This window comes from Manis javanica, chromosome 17 (assembly GCF_040802235.1).
Source record: "Manis javanica isolate MJ-LG chromosome 17, MJ_LKY, whole genome shotgun sequence".
In the NCBI taxonomy this organism is placed as follows: domain Eukaryota; kingdom Metazoa; phylum Chordata; class Mammalia; order Pholidota; family Manidae; genus Manis; species Manis javanica.
Window position 1 is genome coordinate 4,799,624 of NC_133172.1, and position 6,693 is coordinate 4,806,316.

Here is a 6,693-nt window from a genome sequence, read left to right on the forward strand (position 1 = left end):
CTGTGTGAATTCTCTGATGCCTAATGAGGTATGACTTCTGGGTGAAGATTTTCCCACATTCATTGCATTTACAGGGTCTCTCCCCAAGGTGAGTTCACTGATGTATAATTAGGTGTTTTCTCAGCAACAGATTTTCCACAATCTCTGCATTCACAGGGGTTCTCAGCTGTATGAACTATCTGATGTCTGGTGAGGTAAGCTTTCTAGGAGAAGGCTTTCCCACACTTGCTGCATTTGAAGGGTTTCACCCCAAAGTGACTTCATTGATAATGAGATATAACTTCAGAGTGAAGGCTTTCCCACATTGATTGCATTCATAGGGCTTCTCACCCACATGACATTTCTGGTATAGAAGGAGGTAAGATTTCTGGGAGAACACTTTCCCACATTTATTACATCCAAAAGGTTCTGCTGTGTGAATCTTTTGACATTTATTGAGACCTGGATTCTCAAGGAAGCCTTTTCCATATTCACTGCAGTCTTACGGTTTCTCTCCTTGGTAAGTTCTGTGATGTATAATGAGCCATGATTGACGAAGGTTTTTTCCATTCATTACATTCACAGTATTTAATTCTCAGTTGACTTTTTTCATGCTTAGCAGGAAGAATATGTTCATTAAATTCCTCAGTCCTCTTTCTTGAATAGTATCTATTTTAAAAAATAAATTTACGTGTGGATTTGGTTTCAACCTTTTCCCATGGGAATCAATATGTCTTAAGAACCAAACTTTATGCTTACACAAAAATTTTTCCAAATTATCATATTCGTGGCACCTTTCCATAGAGCTCAGTTTATCTTGCTTATCCTGGTGCTGTTCTACATGCTCAGCAAATTGCCAGACATCTAGAAAAACAGAACAATGAAACTACCCAGTATAACATGCAGGGAAGGGTTGGCTCAGCAAAAATGGGTTGCTCAAACCCTGCAAATTCTAAAGAAGGCCTGTCTTCAGGACTGGCCCTGGGCTGGCTCCTGGGAGATAGGCTCTGAGCCCTAGAAATCTTTTGCTGGGTAACAGGGTGTTTTATATCGGAGACATTGGGCCATCTATACTCATATGCCTACATAAGTTTACCCTAACAATGTGGTTTATGGTGACTGCATTTTTGCTCCCATTTCTATATGAATGACACTGGTACAACCCTGTATCAAGGCTTAAGTGAACTTCTTGGTTGGCAACACTTCACATATACTATTACATTGTTTCAGGGAAGAATTAAGCACATCTCCATGTGACTTCACTGGGAGGGACACCTGGAAACTTACGCCTGGTTTCTTGTGGAGTTTGCCCCATGCCCCTTTTCCCTTTGCTGATTCTAATCTGCATCCTTTCATTACAATAAAGGGTAATATTAGTCTAACAGCTTCTGAGTTCTGGGATTCCTTTTATATATCATCAAGCTTGAAAGTGGTCTTGGAGATTCCTGACTCAATCATACTAGATAATAAAACATTTTTAGAAATGTCATCCTGTGGTAACAAGTTTAACAAGTGTAGGATCCCAGGTTGAAGAAATACAACGGTGAATATATTCTGGATATTGGGGGACTAAAACACACACACACACACACAACCAAAAAGGAATCTACAGAAACAAACTCATGCCATGGAAATCACGACATGACACAGTGATAGAGATTCGGTCTTTGTCTTTGTTTCCTGACATAAAGCTTCTAAAACCCCTTGAGTTTGCGTGACAGAGGTGAAAGGGGCATCTTTTGTTATTCATAACTCTTGCAACCACACCTGAGTTTATGCCAATGAGGTAGCGACTCCTGGGGGACTCCCAGACAACTTCAGCATGGAGCTGGTCGCTAGAACCAGCCATGTGCTTAGAGGGTTGAACTTTCAGCCCCACCCCTTGGCCACCAGGCTGGAGATTTGAGTTTGATCATCACCGGTATTGAATCAATGATCCCCATGTAATGAAATCTCCGTAAAAACCCCTGAGCAATGGGGTTCAGAGAGCACTGGAGCTAGTGGGCACATCCACCTGACTTCACAGCAACAGAAGCTCCTGTGCTTGGGGCCCTTCCAGAAGTTTCTCAGTACTTCCTCCTCTGGCTGCTGGCTTCATACAAGGTGATGGAGAAAAGATGACCAGCAACATGTGATCATTTCTGCCATACATGATATGCACTGCCTTCTCTACGTCTAGTATAGTCAAAAATTTTTTTAATAGCATTACATAATTACCCATTTACGCGTTCTCTAAGCTGCAAGTGGAATAAGCCGACTTTAAAAACTCTGGCTTACCTAGACTCCATCCTGAATATATTTTTGAGAATCTGTTCGTCTGGGCCATGAAAGACAAGGTAAGAAGAATGCCCCCCAGACTGTGGGAGGGACCCAGTCAACGTTGGGGGCAGGCCTGTGGTGGACGCATGGCTTCCTGGCCAAATGATTCATGAAATACCAGCGTAAGAGGCCCAAAGAGGTGGACTGGAAATGGGGGGGATACATTTGTTCTGTGTTCCGTCTTATGACTCCCACATATCAAACTAACAAGCACCGTTAGACAAGCTTATTCCAGGTGTTTACACAGCTTGTGAAAGCAAAGGTCAGAGAGGTAAGGGACCCACCTAAGTCACACAGTGAGTCAAAAATTAAAACGGGCACTTCTCTCCCACCTGCGTGTGGGCAGTTTCACATAAAAGGCTGATTGAATTTCCTCAGCCACTGAGAGTGGGGCCCTAGGCTCGGAAGCACCTTCCCATGGTGCGCCTACCTATTCTTCAAAGCGCAGCCAGTTGCCCTCGTGTTGACCACTCCCTCCATGCCATCCCGCCATTACCACCTGGTCTCACCTCAACCCACTGAATTAGTGTGCATCTTACCTACATTCACCTCCAGCTCGTCAATGAGAACACTGGCCTGAGGGCTGAAATTCCTGTTATATTTATCAATCAGGGCAGCTGGCTGTAGGTCATGAATGGGAAGGTTTGAGGAATCAATGGGACGGAAGGTCAGTAGGTGGGGTCCCCTCAAACTGTAGGACTGGTAGGCCTTTGGGAGGCAGTGAACAATGATCTGTGGAGGACAGTGATGGGAAGGTCCTTGTGGGCACTTACACGGGTCAATTACTGGGAATCCAATGGTCTCATGGTTGGAAGCCAGTAAGAAGAGGGCTTTTGAAATGATCAGAATCCAAATATGCCCTCCAAATGGTGATGTTTTCCCTTCCAAATGGAGGTTTTCGATCGACAATGGACCATATATGATGAAGTAGACAAGTAATTTCATATTTTTCTTAATATGATCAGTAATCCTTGCAGCCTTATGAAAGTATCTTCCCTTTCCCAGTGACCTGCAGCACCACTTCCTCACATGATTTTAGGCTGTATATCTGTCCTAAAATAACATGAGACTATACTCCACAGGAACATACAGAAAAGTAATAGACTCTAGGGGCATAAATCATACTGAGGTTCGTGTTACGTGTCCCATCAAAGTTCATAAAGAACCAAAAATAAAAAATCACTACTAACTTTACTAACAGGTTTCCTTTTACACAGCAAATGTTAAAGGAGCTTGAGTAATCGTATTCACAAATACCTTTTCATTCTGTACTCATCTAGGAGTGAACTGTTAGATTTGTAAATTTGGGGGTGGGGCAGGCACAATTACCTAAAACTGAAGAATATTGTCGTCCTGATTTTTTTAACTTAGCTCTTGTCTCTCATGTTTCAACCTTATTCTTCCTGTCTCCCTTTTGATGCTCCAGCTGGTATTGAAAACCTGATTCTCTTTTGCCAGCTGCGTTCATGTTAAGTTGTGCCAACATGGGTCACTGGGTAGAAGTCATAGGCAGAAGGAAAACACAGAAGGGACCTGCTGTTTGCTCTCTCTTCTTGCTGCTGCTGAAAGTCGGGTGCAGTATCCCCTTTCTGTCCACATTCTGCGAGTCCTCTTCAGCACACACCCTCAGGGCTTCTAGCACCAGCCAGCTATGTGCTGTCCTCAGAGACTGGAGGGAAACTTCCACGGGGGTTCCTCCTCCAGGCTCCAGGGGAACTTTCCTCGGCCAGCCTTTGTCCTCTTCAAGCCAGCACAAAGTTTCAAATGAATGACTGGGGAGCAATGACTTCAAGGTAAACCACTTCTGTATTTTTAAAAAATGAGTGACATTTGTGAGATTTTCTTCTCACCAGGGCCCTCTTCCCATGAGTGTGGGTATTCTCAATGGTAGTAGTATCTTAGTAAAACTTGGGATCTTTGTGTTTCCATCTTTTTTTTTTTGCAGGGCAAGGGGCAGTTTACCACATTTGAAAAAATGGTACAAATGAAAAAAGCTTAAATGGATTCTTAGTTACCGTAAAGAAAAGATAAAACCAAAATGCATGCATGCCACAGTGACCAAGGTAGCCACTCCCATGTCTATTGGGAAGCCTGCCTAATGCTCAGCTCTCACTCCTTCCTTAGCTATGCCCGTCAGCTACTCTGCGTGCAAGATTCAGGGAACCTCATCTTACAAGTTGGTTATGTAGTCACCCAATTCTCTGATGTATTTCTCCTGCTCACTTGGGTAAGGAGTCTCAACTAAGTTACACAAATGGAGTTTGTTTTGTCCGCAGGCACTTTGTGCAGCTCCAGTGGTGACTGAGACACACCTTTTTCTAACTGAGAAACACACTCCATTGCATTTAGCTCACTCTACAAGTCATTATGCTCTAGTTTCTGGATATCTCAAAGGACAATTGGTCTACCTAGTTCTGCATCCTCATCACTTTCTCAGCATATTCCATCTCCTCACGAGACTGGAGAAGAAAATATATGGCAAAGTTCTTCAAAGCCACATCATTGCCATACAGGTAGTAAGACATGACAGACTATAGGTCGATCTGGCAGTTGGCCTCCAAGGCCTACTTGTGATGCTGGTGCACCAAAGAGGGAGACATGGTACTCCTAGCAGGTGGTGGAGGCTTATCAGCAGCAGGTTCTGTACGGCACTGGAGCAGTGGCAGGAGCTTTGGGATCTAAAAGAAGGAGGTGACAGAGGGCTGGCTCTACATGGCCAGATGAGGTTTGGGGGGCAAGCATCAGGTTCTGTCCAGACACTGTTGAAACAGGAAACCATGGCAACACTCAGCAATGTATGTCTTTTTTTCTCTTGAAAATCATATTCTGGCAGGCTGACTCTAGGGAAGTCCTCAAGGATAGCCAACTCCTGGTGTCCACTCCCTCTTGTAAAACTTTTCCCTTGAGTGTGGGTTGGCCTATGAACTTGCTTCTAAAATAATACAGCAAAGGTGATGGGAGATTTCGATACAATATGTACAATGTGACACTGTCTATAAACTATCTTCTTCAAATGAGTTATGGAGTCATTCCCATAACAATGAGAAAGAGTTTAAGACATTCTAATCTCAAAATATACATTAGGGGTGTTATCTGATGAAAAATGAAGGTAAACTTCTGACAAGTTGCCAAATACCCATGGCAATCATGGGCTTATCTCCTTTGTCAGATCTCTAACATTTTCTCAAGGGTTCTTCAAACTTAGTGTGTACACAGACACTTCTTATTTTTGACATAAGAGAAGACTGTTACTGAAAACCTTGTTCTGTTCATGTGGTTACAATAAAGCCTTGATTTGGCAGGTTTGGAAAGTTCAAAACCTGCACATTGCAAAGAAAGAACTGACCCTTGACTGCTACCTAGGAGGAAAGTCTAAGCCCTTGGAACATACTGCCTGATAAGTGTGTTTGTATACGTGAGCTTTGGGCCATGGCAAACAGTTCATGTTAACAAAGTGAATTTTGGTGAGCATGTTATTTGCTTGAGGCTCTGGGCCATGCTCTATCAGTTTGATCTCTGGGAACTGGCATGCGAGAAGTTACGGTCAGTCATGTAGCTACTCCATGCCTATTTAACCCCCAATAAAAACCCTGGGCACTAAGACTCGGGTGAGTTTCTCAGGTTGGAAATATTCTATACGTGCTGTCACATCATTGCTGGAAGAGTTAAGCAATGTCCATACAACTCCACTGAGAGAGGACAATTGATAGTATGTGCATGGTTTCTTCTGGATTCTGCCGTGTGCACCTTTGACATTTGCTTATTTTATGACCTTTCAAAGCTTCTTGACATCTTCATTTCTAATGAAAAATAATGAGCCAACCAAAACCAACCAAAACCTAAAACCAATAGTGTGATCATTAACTGTTTTTTCTGATGACTTTTCACATTTGCTAATTTTAATCTCTTCATCTCTTCATTATAATACACTGTAACATATGTATAGCAGCTTTTGAGTTTTGAAGCATTTTATTTTCTTTTTTTATTTTTTGAAAATTTATGAACTGATTTTAATTCCTTACATTAGGAATTGAGGAAGGTTGTAGAAAAGAGGATACAGTAACATTAGATTTAGTCTTTCCCATGTGGCTGTTCTTTTTTTTTTAATGAGGTTTTTTTATTAAGGTATTACTGATAAACACTCTTATGAGGGTTTCACATGAAAAAAACAATGTGGTTACTACATTCACCCATTACCGCACCCCCCCACTACCCCACTGCAGACACTGCCCAACAGTGTAGTAAAATGCCAGAGTCACTATTTGCCTTCTCTGTGCTACACTGTCTTCCCCATGATTCCTCCCACACCATGTGTGCCAATCATAATACCCCTGAATCCCCTTCTCCCTCCCTCCCCACCCACCCTCCTGGCCCCTCCCCTTTGGTAACCACTAG

At 42.8% G+C, this 6,693-nt stretch overlaps 1 protein-coding gene across 1 annotated transcript in view; it reads right to left on the minus strand.

The window, feature by feature from the left end:
• Positions 1-6,693, minus strand: part of LOC118973800 (uncharacterized) — a 37,507-nt gene that overhangs the window by 5,883 nt on the left and 24,931 nt on the right. The gene's annotated exons all lie outside the window — the stretch shown is intronic.